Here is a 16,835-nt window from a genome sequence, read left to right as displayed (position 1 = left end):
AGGTTGGAGATAAAATATTTCTTAAGATTACACCCTTGAAAGCAAGTTTAATGGTGGAAAAAGGAAAGAAGTTACAACCGAGATTTGTAGGACCCTATAAGGTTATCCAACGCGTAGGAAACGTGGCTTACAAGTTGGAATTACCTTTGAGTTTGTCCAGAATTTATGATGTCTTCCATGTCTTCATGCTTAAGAAATATCATCCCGACCCGTCCCATGTGTTACGACCAAAAGAAGTGGAGATTGATGAAAATTTGTCATATGAGGAAAGACCGGTAAAGCTTTTAGATTGAAAAGTGAAGGAATTAAGACGCAAGCAAATCCCGCTAGTGAAGGTTTTATGGAGAAATCATGGAATTGAGGAAGCCACATGGGAGGTAGAAGAGGAGATCCAAAAGAAGTATCCAGAGTTGTTTATGAATCAAGGTATGAATTTTGAGAACGAAATTCTTTTTAAGAGGAGAAGGATGTGAGGACCCGAATTTTATTTTACTTACTGTTATTTTATTTGTTGGTTTATTTAATTATTTATTTGTTGGTTTATTTAATTATTTATTTATTCGTTTACTTCAATTAATTTATTTCATCCATTTTAATTGCATTTGCATGGAACACGGTCTCATTTTATACTTTTAAAACGTTTGCTAGTGAATTTAATTTTTCTGCAGCTCGTTTAGTAAGAAATAGTGAATACACGTTTTTCGAAGTAAAATTCGATCCGAGAGTACAGTGGTCTTGGAGAGATTAGAGGTGAGTGAGTTGATTTAAGCTCGATTAGGAGCACTAATGGCCCACTATTCATTAGTTGACTTTTTGCACCAAAGCACCTTTATGTCATTTATTCCTTGTCATTCCATCACTTCACCAACAACCGACACAAACCCTTTCTTCCTTCTCCTCTTTGGCCGGCCATCCCTTCCCATTTCCTTACCAAAATTTCAGCTAGCTTCTCTTCCACTTCTGCTCCAAAAACACACTCCAATCTTGCCCACTTCCTTGGAATATCACTCAAGCTTGAAGGGAGACTTGAAGGAGGGAGGAACCTTGGTGGTTTAGAGCTTAAACACTAATGGTTTGGTCTTCATCTCTTGGAAGTAAGGTAACACTCCAAAGCTCTCATTTTTTTTTCCTCCAACTTATGGTTATTTAGTTAGTTTTAATTAGCTAAGCTTGGGTTGTTGATGGGTTCATTGAACATTGACTCTAGGTAGATGACTTGAGGTGGCTTCTTAGGTAGTGGTCTTGAGGAATTGCTTGTTTAGTTGTTGTTTTGATGAGTTATGGTAACTTGGTTTTGGTTGAGAGTTGAAAAGAAAAGTTGAAGAGAGAAAAAGGAGCATGCTGTCCGAATTTCTGCTAGTTATTTCCTTCATTTCAATTTCGAATTTTGTGGTTATTTGATGCCAAAATGCTTGTTATATGTTGGTGTTTATGTGTGTAAATTATCTCCTTAAAAGCATTTCATTTGGTTGAGTGAAAGTTGGGTTAAAGTGAGGAAGAAAATCTGGAAAATTGCTGACCAGGATACCAAACCAGTGTGTACGTTTCAGCCCATAACTTGTCGTCCAGGAGTCAAAATCAAGTGCTATTTATGGCTTATGAAACTAGACTCCGAGGGCTTTCCGACGGTATAAAATGCACATTCTAGTTCGTTTTCTATGAGCCGTAGTGAACCGGCAAAGTTGACTAATTTTCCTCACTGTTTTCATCCGAGAAACAAGTGTAGCTGCAGTTTGTAGCTTGTTTTCACTTATCTTGCCAAATGAATTTTAAGACAGTTCCTTCTAGTGATTTTTAGAATTTTGAATCTAGTTTTCAACGCTACAAACTAAGTTAAATTTTGAGTTGTGTAGCTTTAGTTATAACCAAATTTTGAAACTGTGTCAAGTGCTCCAAAACTAGAAATTTTGTGAACCAGGTTCTAAAAATCAGCTTTCCTAAATCTGTTGTATATTGTAGTAGGAAGGTCCAAATTGAGTTCCGTTTGTTTCGTTTGAAACTAGACTTGGAGTTATTTCAGTGGTACAAATTTCAAGGGCTGATTCTATTTTTAGGAATTTTTCCAAATTTCCAAAGTTTACTGAAAATGCAAGACTGTTTTGCTCTATTCTTGCTGGAACAGTAAGTTGGAGCTAAAATTTGAATGATCTCGGATTTGAATCTGGGAAATGTGTCTTCTAGAGAGTTTTAGTACATTGAATCTAGTTTCCAATTTTTGAACTTACAGAACTCGAGATATGATTTCCCAAGTGGTGTCGCACAAAGTTGGAATTTTCTGGTTTCAAACAAAATGCTCTTTTAAGAACTTTCCACTTTCCTTTGAAATTGTTAGCTCATTTTAAGTTTGATTTCATGGATGGATATAAGGTCTCTTTGAACTTTAGACCTTCACTTTGAATCTTGGTTCCCAATGGATTAAACTTCTCTTGATGCGTTTTCTTGGTTGCCTAACTTTCTTGGTTAATGGCACCTCATTTCATACTTGAGAAGTGAATTTCAACCCCTAGTCTTATGCCCTTGATTTTCATGAGATTGAACTCTAAAAATGGAGCGTTCTAACTAGAGTAATTCTTGGAGAATTTCACCAGTTTTATACACGAAACTTGGAACCTTTAGCTTTAACATTTTATGATAGAAATGAGTGGAGTTTTGATGAATTCAGACTCCATTAGTTTAGAAAATGTGAACACTCCTTATATTCTAAAACTTGGCCGTAGGACTAGAAGTTTGGAGAAATGAAAACCATTTTCCCCTTTTCTCGATTTTTGTGTCGAAAGTATATATGATACTTTCTTTTGGAATTGAGATTACTTGCCATGACTTAAATCGAAAACAACCTTTGAGTTCTCTTTGAGCATTATTTCAATGATTTAGCGAGAAAAGCTCCTTTAACTTGACTCGAACTTGTGACCTTGAGAGTGGGTAGCAAGAAGGTGTTTTTCTTTTTAACCTTGGTCGAGTACCTAGGTGATCGTGATTGTGCATGTCTCAGGTGGTCACAAGGACGCCGAAGAGCTTGTCTGACCTTTCGCTTTGCTCTTGTTTTACCTTGACCCTTGGTGAGTGTCAAGTGCATATTCAATGTTAATATGATTGAAGTGATATTTGTACAAGTGCTATATGATACGTGAACTTGCTGAGGCGAGGGTATACTTTACCGCCCTCGTCCTCTCTCTCTCTTGATTGAATGATACTTGTTAAATGAATGTATATGACTTGCACTTGTACTTGAACATGTTTTAACTCGTGAGCGCTGAGTGGCAGAATGTATCACACCCTATTTGGGTGAAAGGTACCGCTTATCCCGACTCAGTGCTATGAATGAGTCTAAGTCGATTGGAGTGTTGTCTCATCGATCAATCATGCTTGTGGGGACGCCCCAGTCCACTCGCTAACCTTGTAACTCGAGTCGGGAAGAGCTTGGTCGAGAAGCTTGGTGAACCTTGGGAAATTATATAGTTTGATCTTTTGAGATCTCGCTAGGCATACTCGAATAGTATACCACTACATGAATATTTGGTTCCGGATCAAAGTGGATGTTATGTTGATGAAGGAAGTAAGTGGAGCACTATGGTCGTGTTGCTACTTGAGTTAACGGAGGGTCAACCCTAGATGGCTCAAATTGATCGAGATGTGGAAATAGCTCCCTAGAGCTCCTGTATCCTCCTTGTGTGTTTATTCCCTACTTGTGCACTTAAATGAAAGTTCATGTTAAAGTTGCTTTCAAACATGCTAGTTGATTAATTGGTTCTACTTGCTTGTTTTCTTGGCCTCACCCAGCGTTAGCTCATCCCTTTAAGTTTGTTTTCCTTAACAGGCTTTGGAGGTGGAAGTTGAAGATTCTAGACTAGCGACTTTTGGTTGAAACTAGTATACTTTTGTATGTTATTAGAGACCATTAAAGTGTAAATTTTGTTATACTTGGGATTTGTGGTTTGTAATCATAAATGGTATACTCGGGAGTTTTGAACTTGTATGGTCGAAGTATTTCTTAATTAAGTCGATGGTTAATTTGTGATCCTTTATTAAGCTTGAACGAGTGCGTGAGTTCTGACGAGAGTTGGGCAGGCGTCCCGCTGATACCTTAGGGTTCGCCCTAGGGAGAGGTGGGGGTGTTACCCATTATCCGAATCTTCTTTATTTTCAAGTATTTGCTTCGATGAAATGCTGAACACAAAGTTAAAGATATGTTGATTACAACTCGGTTTCAAATTATATCCAATTGGATTTTTTTGTTATTTGTTATGTATTAAAAATTAATTGCTTGTATAAATATTGTTTCCTGATTATTTTGTCATAACTTCGGTAGATTGAGACAATTCCAGTTAGAACAAGGGGTACAATGCGGAGATGACCTTGGTTACTTATTGTAGGAAAAGGAAAGATTGTGATGGCAAGTCTAAGTTCAGAGGACTCCTTGTAAGATTTTTCTCCAAATATATTCTTTAACTGGTTTCGTTTTAATTTGTAGAATTAGGTAACATTTTCCCAATGTAGATCTACAAGATCATTACTTATTTCTTTTTTCTTTCTCTAAATTCTGTCATCATAAGAAAGGAGTATTAAAACAATGACAGACAAACCATCCTTGCTTAGAGGAAACAGAGAAAAGGAACAATTAAAGCAAAAAAAAAAAAGAAGAAGAAGAGGAAAAGCTGAAAAATCTATACATTTTTTATTTCTATGCTGACTTATGAGTGGATAGAAGTGTACTTCCTATGCTTAAGTGTATCATCTTTGACATTTAGCATTTAAAAAATCTTAGATTTGCTATTGTTGTTGTTTTTGACAGATAATTACTTGTATTCCAAAGTTTTTAGTCAGCATGGAAGGGAACTCATTACCTCTGAGCTTGCATTTTGGATTCTTTCTATATTAAGTGAAGAAGAATTTTTACCTTATACAGATCGAGAGTCAGTAAATGACACCTTTGATAATCTTGTTATAAAGGTAATATTTGTTTTCTTGGGCTTCTGTTGTGTAAATTCTTGTTCATTTTGGCATTTACACATTCTTTTGTTCAATATGTTATACTAATTTTCATCAGTCGAAGCTGAACAAAATTCTCTTCCAACTTCAAACTAATTACAGCCCGTTATTAAGAAGCTCTGTTGATGTTATTAGTCACAAGTTCTTTTTTAGTCTGATCTTGAATTAGAAACTAATACTATCTCTTTTATAATGTGAACATGCCATATTCTACTTGTATCCTGAGAATTGAATTCGTGCTGCATATATTGTGTCTTTTTTATACTAAGAAAGAGGTTGCCTTCTAGAACTTACACTTGTTCTAAATCAAAGTGCACGTTGCTCTGTCAGGTTGTGCCAATGGAAAACTTGAATGGCCCAGGGGTTGCTCTTTTCTGGCAGGGCGAGGGGTTGCTCTTAATCGAAATTGGAGTGTAGGTTGGGACAAAAAAAGAGAAGGTGTGTTTAATGATCTTTTCAGGATAATTCATTTCCTGTATTCTGGTCTTTGATCGTTCTAAAATTTTCTATCCATGATATGGTCTCCATTATTTTTATCTCTTTAGCCATCTTGATTCTTGTTGCCTATATGCTGAGCTGTAGCTAATACATCAATGCTATCTTTTGGATTGATCCTCCCCCACTCCCCGGGTCCTCTGGGTTTGCTATATGTTATTTTACAAATTAGTATATGGGTCCATTACACATGCTAACAAGTTCTCCTTCCTGCTTGATTCTCTTTCAGGATTATGATTTCTATGAAGAAAATCCAGGGACTGCTCCTTTTAGTGAGCCTGAGACTCAATTCATTTGGAAGCTCTCTGTATCTTTTGAGCCCCATGTGTGGGTTAATGTTCATTCAGGAATGGAAGTAATCTTAAATATCTCTGGCTTCTGCCGCTACAAGTGTGCCCCAAGATTTGCATTTTATAAAGTTAGCACATAAGTTTAAGTTTTCAGCACAATCTTTTTTAAGATGCTTGTCACCCAGCCTGTGGTTCTGGATTATTTTCGTAGCAATTAAGCTATTCCCTTCTGGACTTAACTGTAAAATCAGTTCTTTCAAAATGCATTGCATATGGAAGATCCAACATTATACCTCTTTTTTAGTTTTTGTTTGTTTCATCTTTCTTTTACCTTTTTGTTTTCTTCAAATCTTCGTGGAAGAATTCTTTGTTTTTCAATTGAAATAGTTGACGAACATGTCCTATTATTTAATCAAAGTAGCTTCTGAATGTGACTGGATATACACTCAGCCAACCCGGCCCGTAGCAGCTCAGCTCGGACTGTGTCTTTGGCTCCCTGGCCAGCTCGCCAGCTCGCTCCCTCTCAGCCCGTCGTGGGAGTTACTCTGGGGAGCTAGCCCCCTCCGTTTATTTTTCTCTCTGCAAGACAGGTCGTTCGTTCTCTCCCTGTCAGTTCAGCCCCTCAGCTCGCTCCCACTCAGCTCGCTCAGCCCGTGGCAGCTCAGCTCGGATCTTGTTTTTGGCAGCCGCATCAATTGGCGCCGTCTGTGGGAAGCACGTATAATTTTTCTCTTGCGAATCATGCCAAGAACTAGGTCTCAGAGGAACACTGACGGATCCAAGAGGACTGAACGAAGTGGCCCCCAAAACCCCCATCGGGGTCCGACTCCTGGAGACAAGGGGACGGGGCTCTCACGAATCCCGCCTGAACAGCTGGTTCAGACGGTGGCGGAAAACCTACCTACCTTCGAGGCAATCATGAACTACCTCAAAGGGCAGACGGGAGGTCATCATGACCAGGAGCTTAAGGTCCAAGGAGTGGACGGAATTGGGCAGTTAGAATCCCGAACGGGAAGTCCTAATCCCCGGCCGAAGCGGGCGCGCAGGGAGCTCATGCATGAACAGATCGAGGTCATGGAGCCTTCCCACAAGAACTCCCGAACTGAGCACCCGGAGCCCTTCCGAAGGTTTTCAAGGGGAGAGCTCTCCCCACGGAAAGAGCAACACCAGGTACAAGACGAGCTGGACCTACTGTTGGACCCTGAAGCGGACAGGTACATTGCTTCCCCCTTCGTGCCCGATATTGAGGACTACCCGCTGCCCGCGAAATTTAAAATACCGAGCATGAAATCTTGCGATGCAACCACGGATCCGGAGGATCATCTGTTCGTATTCATGACGCAAATGCACCTGCAAACGGCCGCGGATGCGGTCAGATGCAAGACCTTTCCAATGTTCCTAGAGGGAAAGGCGCGCCAGTGGTTCCAGGGACTACCCCCCAGGTCAGTTCGGTCCTTCAGCCAGCTTGCGCGACTGTTCTCAACTCAGTTCATTTCGTCGCGAGTTTTTTCCAAGAGCACTGCTCACCTGATGACAATCCATCAAAAGCCTGAGGAGTCGCTGCGGGGATACATGGTGCGATTCAACAACGAGTCTCTCCAGGTTCGAGATCGGGACGATAAGGTCGTCATGGCCGCCTTCATTAACGGACTGCGCAAGCAGAAACTATACAGCGAGTTCGTGGAGAGACCTCCCAAGTCAGTTCGGGAGATGCTGAATCGAGCTCACGAGAAAGCTAATGCAGAGGAAGCCAATCGCTTGAAAAGCAGCCCAGGCCGAGCTGACCGGAGACACAGTTGAGGCCAAACAGGCCGGAGAAAGCTGCCGAGGTCACACAGGTCACAAAAGTAGCCCAGGCCTAGCTGACCGGAGACACAGTTGAGGCCGAACAGACCGGAGAAGCTGCCGAGGTCACACAGGTCACAAAAGCAACTCAGGCCGAGCTGACCGGAGACACAGCTGAGGCCGAATAGGCCTGAGAAGCTGTCGAGGTCACACAGGCCGAGAGGGCGGCCAATGCCGAGCTGACCGGAGACGCGGCTGAGGCCGAGCAGGCCAGAGAAGCTGCCGAGGTCACACAGGCCATAAAGGCAACCGAAGCCGAGAAAACCAGAGGAGCAGCCGAGATCAAACAGGCCGAAGAAGCTGCTGAGGTCGGACAAGCCAGAGAGGCTGTACAGGCCGAAGAGACCAAGGGGGTTGCCGAACAGGCCATCCCAACCTGGATATTGTATACCGATGGAACATCAAGCACGGGTGTGGAGTCGGGCTCCTCCTAATCAGCCCTACGGGGGAAGAATGGGCTTGCGTCTTGAGGTTCGACTTCAATGCCTCCAATAACGAGTCCGAGTATGAGACTCTTTTATTAAATCTCACTCACTCTGTCCATACATGACCTGAGTTGTTTGGCATAGCTCTGAACAAGTTAGAAGTCAACTCGTGCATGTCAGGTCGCACATGCGTCTATCTTTTCGCGCAAATGTATGAACTATTTTGCATTAGTTAAAAGTCAGATCGCGCGCCAGCTCGGGGTCTGTTCGCACAAGTGTATTTAGACAGTATGATAAGAACGACATGGATGAAAAATTTTGCTAAGTATAGAAGAAACAAAAGTCTATTCAGTCCACAAGAGTCTATTTACAAAGGAGGAGTTCATACAAAAAACGGACTGATCCTACTCAGTTCGGTCTTACAAGTTGCTCGAGCAAGGGCCGCAATCTTGAAATCATAGGTCCCACACCGAACTGACTCGTCGTCTCGAAACTTGGTCCAGACTCATGCGACTTTTCGATGACTCTAGACTCAAAGGGAGGCTAGTGTAGTGGGGCAAATTTCCCAATAGCCACGTGTCAGTTCGGACATGATGACCTGTCAGCTCGGCCAACCAATCTACAGATGCCACGTGTCAGCTCGGATGCTGTGATAGGGCAGCTCGGTCAGAGCAGCTCGGACATAGAGAGTATCAGTTCGGCCGTTTCCACCGCCCCGCAAGCCATGTGGGCTTAATGGGCCGCGCCTCCCAAGCCTTTCGGGATCCACGGATAAAACCCTAGCAAGACTCCCCCTTGACTAGGACTCAAAATCCTATAAGGAAACTCCCTCCCTCCAGCCTATAAATATAGCATCACACAACGCTTCAAGGTACACCATCTACAGTACTCTATACTGTTACCCTACTCATAAGCTCTACTGACTTGACCGTCGGAGCTACTCCGGGGACTTCAGCCCCGCCGTTGTTCTTTCTTTGCAGGGCTGCCTGCTCAACTTCCCTCTCACAGCTCGGCTACACTCAGCCAACCCGGTCCGTAGCAGCTCAGCTCGGACTGTGTCTTTGGCTCCCTGGCCAGCTCGCCAGCTCGCTCCCTCTCAGCCTGTCGTGGGAGTTACTCTGGGGAGCTAGCCCCCTCCGTTTATTTTTCTCTCTGCAAGACAGGTCGTTCGTTCTCTCCCTGTCAGTTCGGCCCCTCAGCTCGCTCCCACTCAGCTCGCTCAGCCCGTGGCAGCTCAGCTCGGATCTTGTTTTTGGCAGCCGCATCAATGCTCATCTGAGATAGATGATGGATCTGGGTCTCTGTTGACTCATCAGTTAGTACGGGTTATTACCAGCCTACGGCCTACTAATTCTGGGGAATGATATCGCTACTGCTGATCTAAATCTTGGTTCAATATTGTGGTAATTCCGATAATTCTCAAAGGCCGAAGCATGTTTCAAGATTAAGCCAAAATTGGAGTTCAATTTGACTTTGCAGTTATAGTTTGTTTGTTTCTGTGCATGCTTTAATGCATTCATGTCATCTGATTAGGAGTGCTACTCAATGTTAAATTGATTATTGTAATCTTTTAATCTATTTAGTCTTTTTCTAGAGAACAGTTTCAGTAGACGTTTTTAGTTAATTTGTATTATGTAATTAACATTGTCAAAGACCTCAACCACAGATATTTTGTAGTAGCTGCGTTACTGATTAATATGGCTCAATTGCCATTTCAGTTTGTACGTGGCTTGCTTTTTTTTTTATATGTATTTATAAATCATGATGTTATTTACACTTTTTTTCCATTCTATGCTAATCTGTTTTGTTGGTGATCATTTGTAACTCCCAAATTCTTGGCTTGCAATCAATGGTTTATGTCTTAAGTTTCAAATAAAAATATATAAATGAAGAGTTTAAACTATAGGCAAATAAATGAACTACTTTAGAAGGGAAAGAAGTAATTTTGTATTTTTTAAAGCAAAGTCTGGTGTTCGACCGAAAAAGGATAGAAAAGTTGTATTGTGCTTTGCATTTTCCATTTGATCAGGCATTCAATTTATGCTGATTTTGTTTTAATAGAATGGCCTTTATCTGCTACATTTCTGTTCTTAATATAGCTTGAGTTCTGGTTGAAAAAATGTTTCCAAAGTACTAGAAGTTTGATGTTTAGCAAGTTGCTGCAATTGTTTAGCAAATCAAGCTTTCATAATGGATGTTTAGCCACAAAATTGATGTTAAGCCACTGGCTGTACTTATCCAACTTTGATAGTGATTGTTTGAAGTGTTTTTTTGATAACGTTGATGTCCTCTTTTTCTTTTTTAACTAATAATTAGTCATTGTGATTTTCTTTGCAAATAATTTCCATATGCAAAACAAATTACTAAAGAGGTTTAACTCCATAAACTACATGTTTAAGGATCCATCCCTTTTGGACTTTACTAATAATCAACATACTTTTTCTATAAAAATTACTATTTTTATTACTTCATATATCTTGCTTTTTGCTCTATACAAAACTTGGCAGGGCATTTTTCATTTCCATCGCGTGAAGCGCATTTATGCCTCCTAGTAAGGTACTAATTTGTCTTGGTTCAATTACAGTCGAAAGAGACAGATAGGTAATTTGGTATCTATGTTTTTATCTTGACTTTCTTCGAAACTCAGACAAAAAAGGACAATATGTAGACACCAAAATTTTCTCTATCACACGTCTATTTTTATTTTTGTTATCTATTTCAATTTTAAAAAGAATGAAAATTTTTTTTTAAATAATCATTTTAATTTTATTTTGTAGGTTTTTGCAAGGCAAAGCAAAACAAGGAAAAGAAAGAATAAAGAATGGAAATTCAAAATGAACAAAATAACCATTTTTCTTTCCCCAATACCTAGCTCCTAAACCCAAAAGAAATGGAAGTAAACCCAACAAATCAACCTCAAGCCCAAAAGCAAAGTCCAAGTGAAACCCAAAAGAAAGAAAATAAGACCATATAAGTTGGCCTTTTTTTCCCAACAAAAAAAGAGGTGCTTCCACGCAACACGTGCACCACTTCTTCTTCATCTTCGCAACAAAGAAATCAATACAAGGCTTATACTAAAAACCTTATCACATAATTTTCTTTCTCTTTTTTCCTGTTTCTTTTGCCCAAGCCTCATTCGTACAAAGACAGCGAAAACTCTTGAAATCTTATCCAATACCACCAAACAATATCCATCAAAGAATGAGAAGAAAACACATCACCCCAATTCAAAAACTCTCATCCTAACCCTCACTTTTAGGGTTTTATTTCTTAAAATAGGATCATGTATATGTTAGTAAAGAGTTTTTACAGTTGGGAAAGATACTTACTAGGTATCAGCCACAAGAGAGAGATTCAAGGAGACGAAAGAGAGAGAAAAGAAGAAAAAAATTTCGAGAAACTAGAAAAATAGGGCTGCCGAAGCAACCCTATTTGAACACATCTTTCTCACTCATTTTAGCTCCGTTTTATTCGATTTCTTTTCCTACGCACTCTAGAGTTGTAGTAAAGAAATGTTTTTGTTGAGAGTTCCCAAAAAAAATCATTACAATGTCATGAAATCTGAGCTTGAAATTGGCATAAACCTAACCTTTATCACTGGCAATCGAAGAAGCAGTCAACTGGGGCCATCATGATTTTTCAAATTTCTGCTCCTTTCCATTGTTTAGTCCAGCTTCACAGATGCTAGAGCTGACTTTTTTTTTCCTCTAAACTCTTTTCCACCTTCAAGGTTTATTGATTCAAGATGTGGTCTAGTTTTTGCTTTTAGATGTAGCCTTGCTTTTGCTTTCTTTTGTTTCATGTTTTGGGAGTTGAACTCATGTTTAGTAGTTAGTTAAAGATTGTCCTATGAGTTGGATGAATATGTAGCATGTTTCAAAGCAGACTTTTATGCACGTCCCATGATTCTTGTGTTTTGGGTTTTGGAAGTTTTGAGAGAATATTTTTCTCATCTCTCTGCCATGAACTTAACATAGATTGTGTGGGTGTCTTCCTTGTGTTGTGAAATTTGTCCCGTGATTTTGTTCTCACTTCTCAAGATAAATTGGCAAAGATTTGTTCCAGCTAAAACTTCCTTCCCTTGGGCCTTAATGTTCCCAATAGCCGTTGATGCTTTGATGACCTTTGCTGCCGTTTCTTCTTTTTCTTTCCTTTTTGGTTGAACTAAATTGTGTATTGTTGTTTGGATTTGTTAGACTTAGGCTGGGCTTGTTTGGATCTTAAGAAGTTGAGTTGCGTAGAGATTTTTGGTTGGGCTTAATTGTTTTGTTTTGCTTGCATTTGTTTAGTTTCATATTTAGTCTATTTAGGTTTACAGAAGCTGGTTTCTTTGAGTGTTTTTTAAGTGGGCCAAATGGTTTTAGATAAATAGCTGTTGGGTTTGTTTGCTTATGTATGTGAGTTAGTTCTTGAATTTAGCTTGGGCCTGCATGTGATGGTGCCATGGCCCATATATTTCACGCTATTGATGATAGAGTTGGGGTTAAGAAAACATGAACCAAAACCTTGTTTTATCTTTTTTTTTTCTTTTTTTTTTCTTTTAATATGTAGTTTTGGACATTTTTGTGTACTTTAGGCTTTCTCTAATTTTCTGAAACTTTGTTGGTGATAAGTTCTTAACAATATTTGCACTTTGCCCCTAAATTTTGCATAATTATACTAAGACCCCGAATATTGTGAAAATAGATAAAATTTTCCTTTTTGAATTCTTGGCCTTCTTTATGATGTTCATGCATGTTGTGGTGAATCAATTCAACTTTTTCAAGTTAATTAAAGTTCAAGTGAATTTATTAACTTTGGAAAATAATGTAAATAGTTTTGTTCTGATGGCCCAAAAATCATTTTGGTAGTTAAATTAGTCTAAATTTTAGTGGATTATGTGTAAAAGGTAAGTTAAAAAACTTATTTTTGTAGAATTTGCATTTGCCCCTAGATTTTAAAATTGTATATTTTGCCTTAACACTTTTACTTTTTATCACTTTAGTCCCAAAGAATTTTTTATGCCTTTATCATTAAGATTGTCCTTGACTCTTTGATCCTTCGTTCATGTTTGGAATGTTAGTTTATTACTAGTTTTGTGACATTAGTTTTTTTAATGAATCAAAAAAAATTTTATCTGTAGCGAAAAATTGTCATTGCCTTGACGCTTTTGTTGATTTTGAATAATAGGTAATTCTTCCTTCCCTCATTTAGCCACTACTTCAAAAGGGAGGTACCTTTATTATCTTTCAAATTCTAATTATGTGCTCCTATGTGTCAATCTGTTTTATGTTTTTTTTTCTTTTTTTACTTTAAGCTATTTATAAGATTATTTATTTAATTCAAGCCTTTTAATTATTTGGAGGATACTTGAATACCCAAGATGTAATAGATAGGTTATTGTAAGGTTCCAAAGCAACCTAAGAGGGGGTGAATCAGATTGATTAATAACCTAGTTGAGTTAGAGGCAATTTTACACAATTAAATTTTACCAAATTGCCTAAGTGATCAAGTCACTTATTTACACAACAACCAAGTATAATCAAGTAGAATAAAGCAATAAAGAACAAGTAGATAATTAAAATAAGAGAATGAGAGAAAGAATAAGATAGTGCAAACCAACAACTTCCAAATTTAACTACACTTGAAGTTTTATTCCACTAATGATGCATTTTAAATTTGGTGAAGCAAACCAATCTTGTATAATGAAGAGATCACTCTTTGTTCACCCCTACGCACTTGTCAAGTGACCCAAAGAATTCTACAACTAACTCTAGTTAACCCTTACAAAGTTACAAATTGAATGACTCACTCAAGTTTGAAAAGCTTTTACAATGATTTCGCCTCACAAACAATATCCAAGTGTAAAAGGAGAGTATTTTGCTAGTTAAAATCACTCTTGAGAGTTTGTAATTAATTTAGGCAAAAGTCCTTTGACGTTTGGTGCATTTGATTGCGTCTAATGCGTGCATCCGATAGATGTTGAAGATATTCTTCTCAACTTTTGTCGGACGGCCGAAAGATGCATTGTGTCCGAGTAGTTCTTCTTTTGACAGAAACGGAAGTTTTATTTTCTTTTCTTGAATTTTTTTGAATGGATGATATTAGCCTTCTACGTCCGATCTATTCATCCGATAAATTCCCTTGTATATCACATGTTCGAAGAATTGCGTCCGATGTGTTGTCATTGTTTGTCGGACGTCCAATCCATTGCCTTGCATCCGATCCCAGCGTCCAATAGATACCCGTTCTTTTTGTTTGATTTGATTCAGTTTCTTCCTTTCTTTGATTGTACTTGGCACCTGCTCTAAGTAATTGCTCAAATGAAATTGTTAGTCCAAATCATCATTTTACTTAGTTATCATCAAAATTAAGGATTAATTCCAACAATGATATCTTCTTTTTGCAAAAAATATAATTAGATAGTCAAGTATAATCGATAGATTAGATAGATTTGTTTTTTCACATTTCCCATTGTAGATTGTAGTTAGGGTCCTCAATATAATAGTTAGGTTTTGTACTCTATGTGCTTTTATGTCTTTACTTATGTGTTATGTGTAATGTACTCTATGTGCTCTTATGTATTTACTTATTTTGATTTATGATTTATTTGTTTTATTATAAATAATAAATATATGACTTAACTACAGTAATTCAACATTAGTTGTGACTTTTCCCTCTATTGCCTTACTAATCCAATGCCAGTGAAAACTTAACTTCTAGAAATGGGTTAGTCCAATATTAAACCCTTAGATCATCCATGTGTTAGATTCATCCTTTACATGTCATTCATCGCATTTTCATGCCTTTTTCCTATTTTAAGTTATTTTTCTCATTTGTGTGATATTTTTTCTTATATTATTCCTTTGTCCCTATATGCGCAAATTATATCATTTAAACTTGAATTTCATTTAGGAAATTAGAAAATAAGTTAGTCCATTTGCTTGTTTAGGTTAGAAAAGTCACCCTTCAAATATTAAAAATGGACGAGAATGGCTTTTCTAGTCTTAACACTCTATTATCTCTTTATAAGAAGGAAAATCGTGTTACGAGTTTTAGTCTCCCGTATCCATTATATTGCATCTCTACTTGTTTGACCACTTATATAAGTTTTAATTTTCTTTCTTTTTCTTCAAGTCTCATCTTTGCATTCTTGTGATCTCTTCAAGGGATCATTATTGGCCTTTGCAATTAATGCGATTAGTATCGAATGAACTTTGAAGAGATATTTCATCGCCAAGCCTACCCCATTTAGGTTTAAGTTTACATATATATAAGAAATATCTAAATGTAATAATTTAATGGTTAGATTAGGAAAATTTTGACTAAATCTCGCAATTAACTTAAGTTAGGTTGAAAGGATGTTTTAGATTCGAATCGATCGAATATTTGCTTTTCTTTTTTACAATTGTGACTACCAAACCTTTTTTTTTATTTTCAAAGATCCGGAATCATCTAAAAGGTTTTTATCATTTTTTTTACTATAAATATTTTTGGGTTACTTGGTACATCTAAATTCAATGTCAAGTGGCGATTTTCTTTTTCTAAAAACCCTTTTTAGACTATCTTTTTGGGCCAAAATCATCACATTTTTCAAAGTCCCATTTTAGGCCTCTTTTTCTTTGTTTTTGAAATAAAAATCCATTTTTTAACACTTTCTTTTTTGTTTCAAAAATGGGGCATAACATAGGGGTGTTCTAAGCTGCGTTCTTGCAATATTCTTTTTCCTTGATGTTCCTTTTGTCCTTAGATTGGTAGAAATTCAGACTAAATTAAAGAGCCCTCTTAGTAGTTTTCCCATTGGATTACATAAATTTTCGATTTAGGGCTTGTTCTCAACTGATTTTGGAAATCTGATTTTAGTTTTTGATTTTTGAAAAGTGATTTTATTTTGTTCTCAACTGATTTTGAAAAACTAATTTCAGATTTTTTTTTGGGCCCAAAAAAGCTGAAAATTAGAAGTAGGTTTTGAGGTACTTTGGATTCTGATTCTGTCCTACTTTTTCATGTAAACAAAATTAGCATTCAAATTTCAACGTAATTACTAAATTACCTAAAGATTAGGTAACTTTTTATTATCTTTCTATTTTTTTCATTTTGTCATTTCACTTCCAAATTTATCTATGTGTTTTTGCTTTTCTCATCCATCATTAAATGTTCAAAAAAAGTAATTAATTAGATCAAAAATTATTTAATTAGTACAAATGATCATTTATGTAGCATATAAGGGTAATATGGCCTTTTTTTTTTTTTTTTGTCAAAATCAGCTTTTTAACTTTTTTCGATAACATCTATGCATTTATTAAAATGTCATTTTTAACAGTGAATGAGACACACGAGTTATTTTTTAAAAATCTGATTTTTTAAAAATGAATTTTATAAAATCAGCTTTTACAAAATCAAAATCAATTCAGAACAAGTCATTGCCAACCACAAGCATGTGGTGAATTACACACAAATAATGTGTATTTTATGCACTCAAATAATTGATATAATAATGTTACCCAATAATAGATACATGACAAGATCAATTCAAAATTTGTTTCAAATATGGAATAAAAAATATAAAGACATGTTTGTAATAAAAAAAATAAAATTTTCTTGAAAACCATTCTTGAGCATAGGCAAACCAAACAATCAATTTTATAATGATACCCATCCAGTTGATAAAACGAACATATTGGGGAGGAATCACCAAAAGCCCATACTGACTATAGGGTCTATGATAACCATTGCGATTCCTGATTGTGAAACAAATAGCTCTCAATTTTTAAATAGGAGAGAGAAGGGAAAACAAATGTAAGGCGAAGCA

Source organism: Coffea arabica, chromosome 9e, assembly GCF_036785885.1.
Source record: "Coffea arabica cultivar ET-39 chromosome 9e, Coffea Arabica ET-39 HiFi, whole genome shotgun sequence".
NCBI classification, from domain to species: Eukaryota; Viridiplantae; Streptophyta; class Magnoliopsida; order Gentianales; family Rubiaceae; genus Coffea; species Coffea arabica.
Note: the sequence above shows the minus strand (reverse complement) of the source record.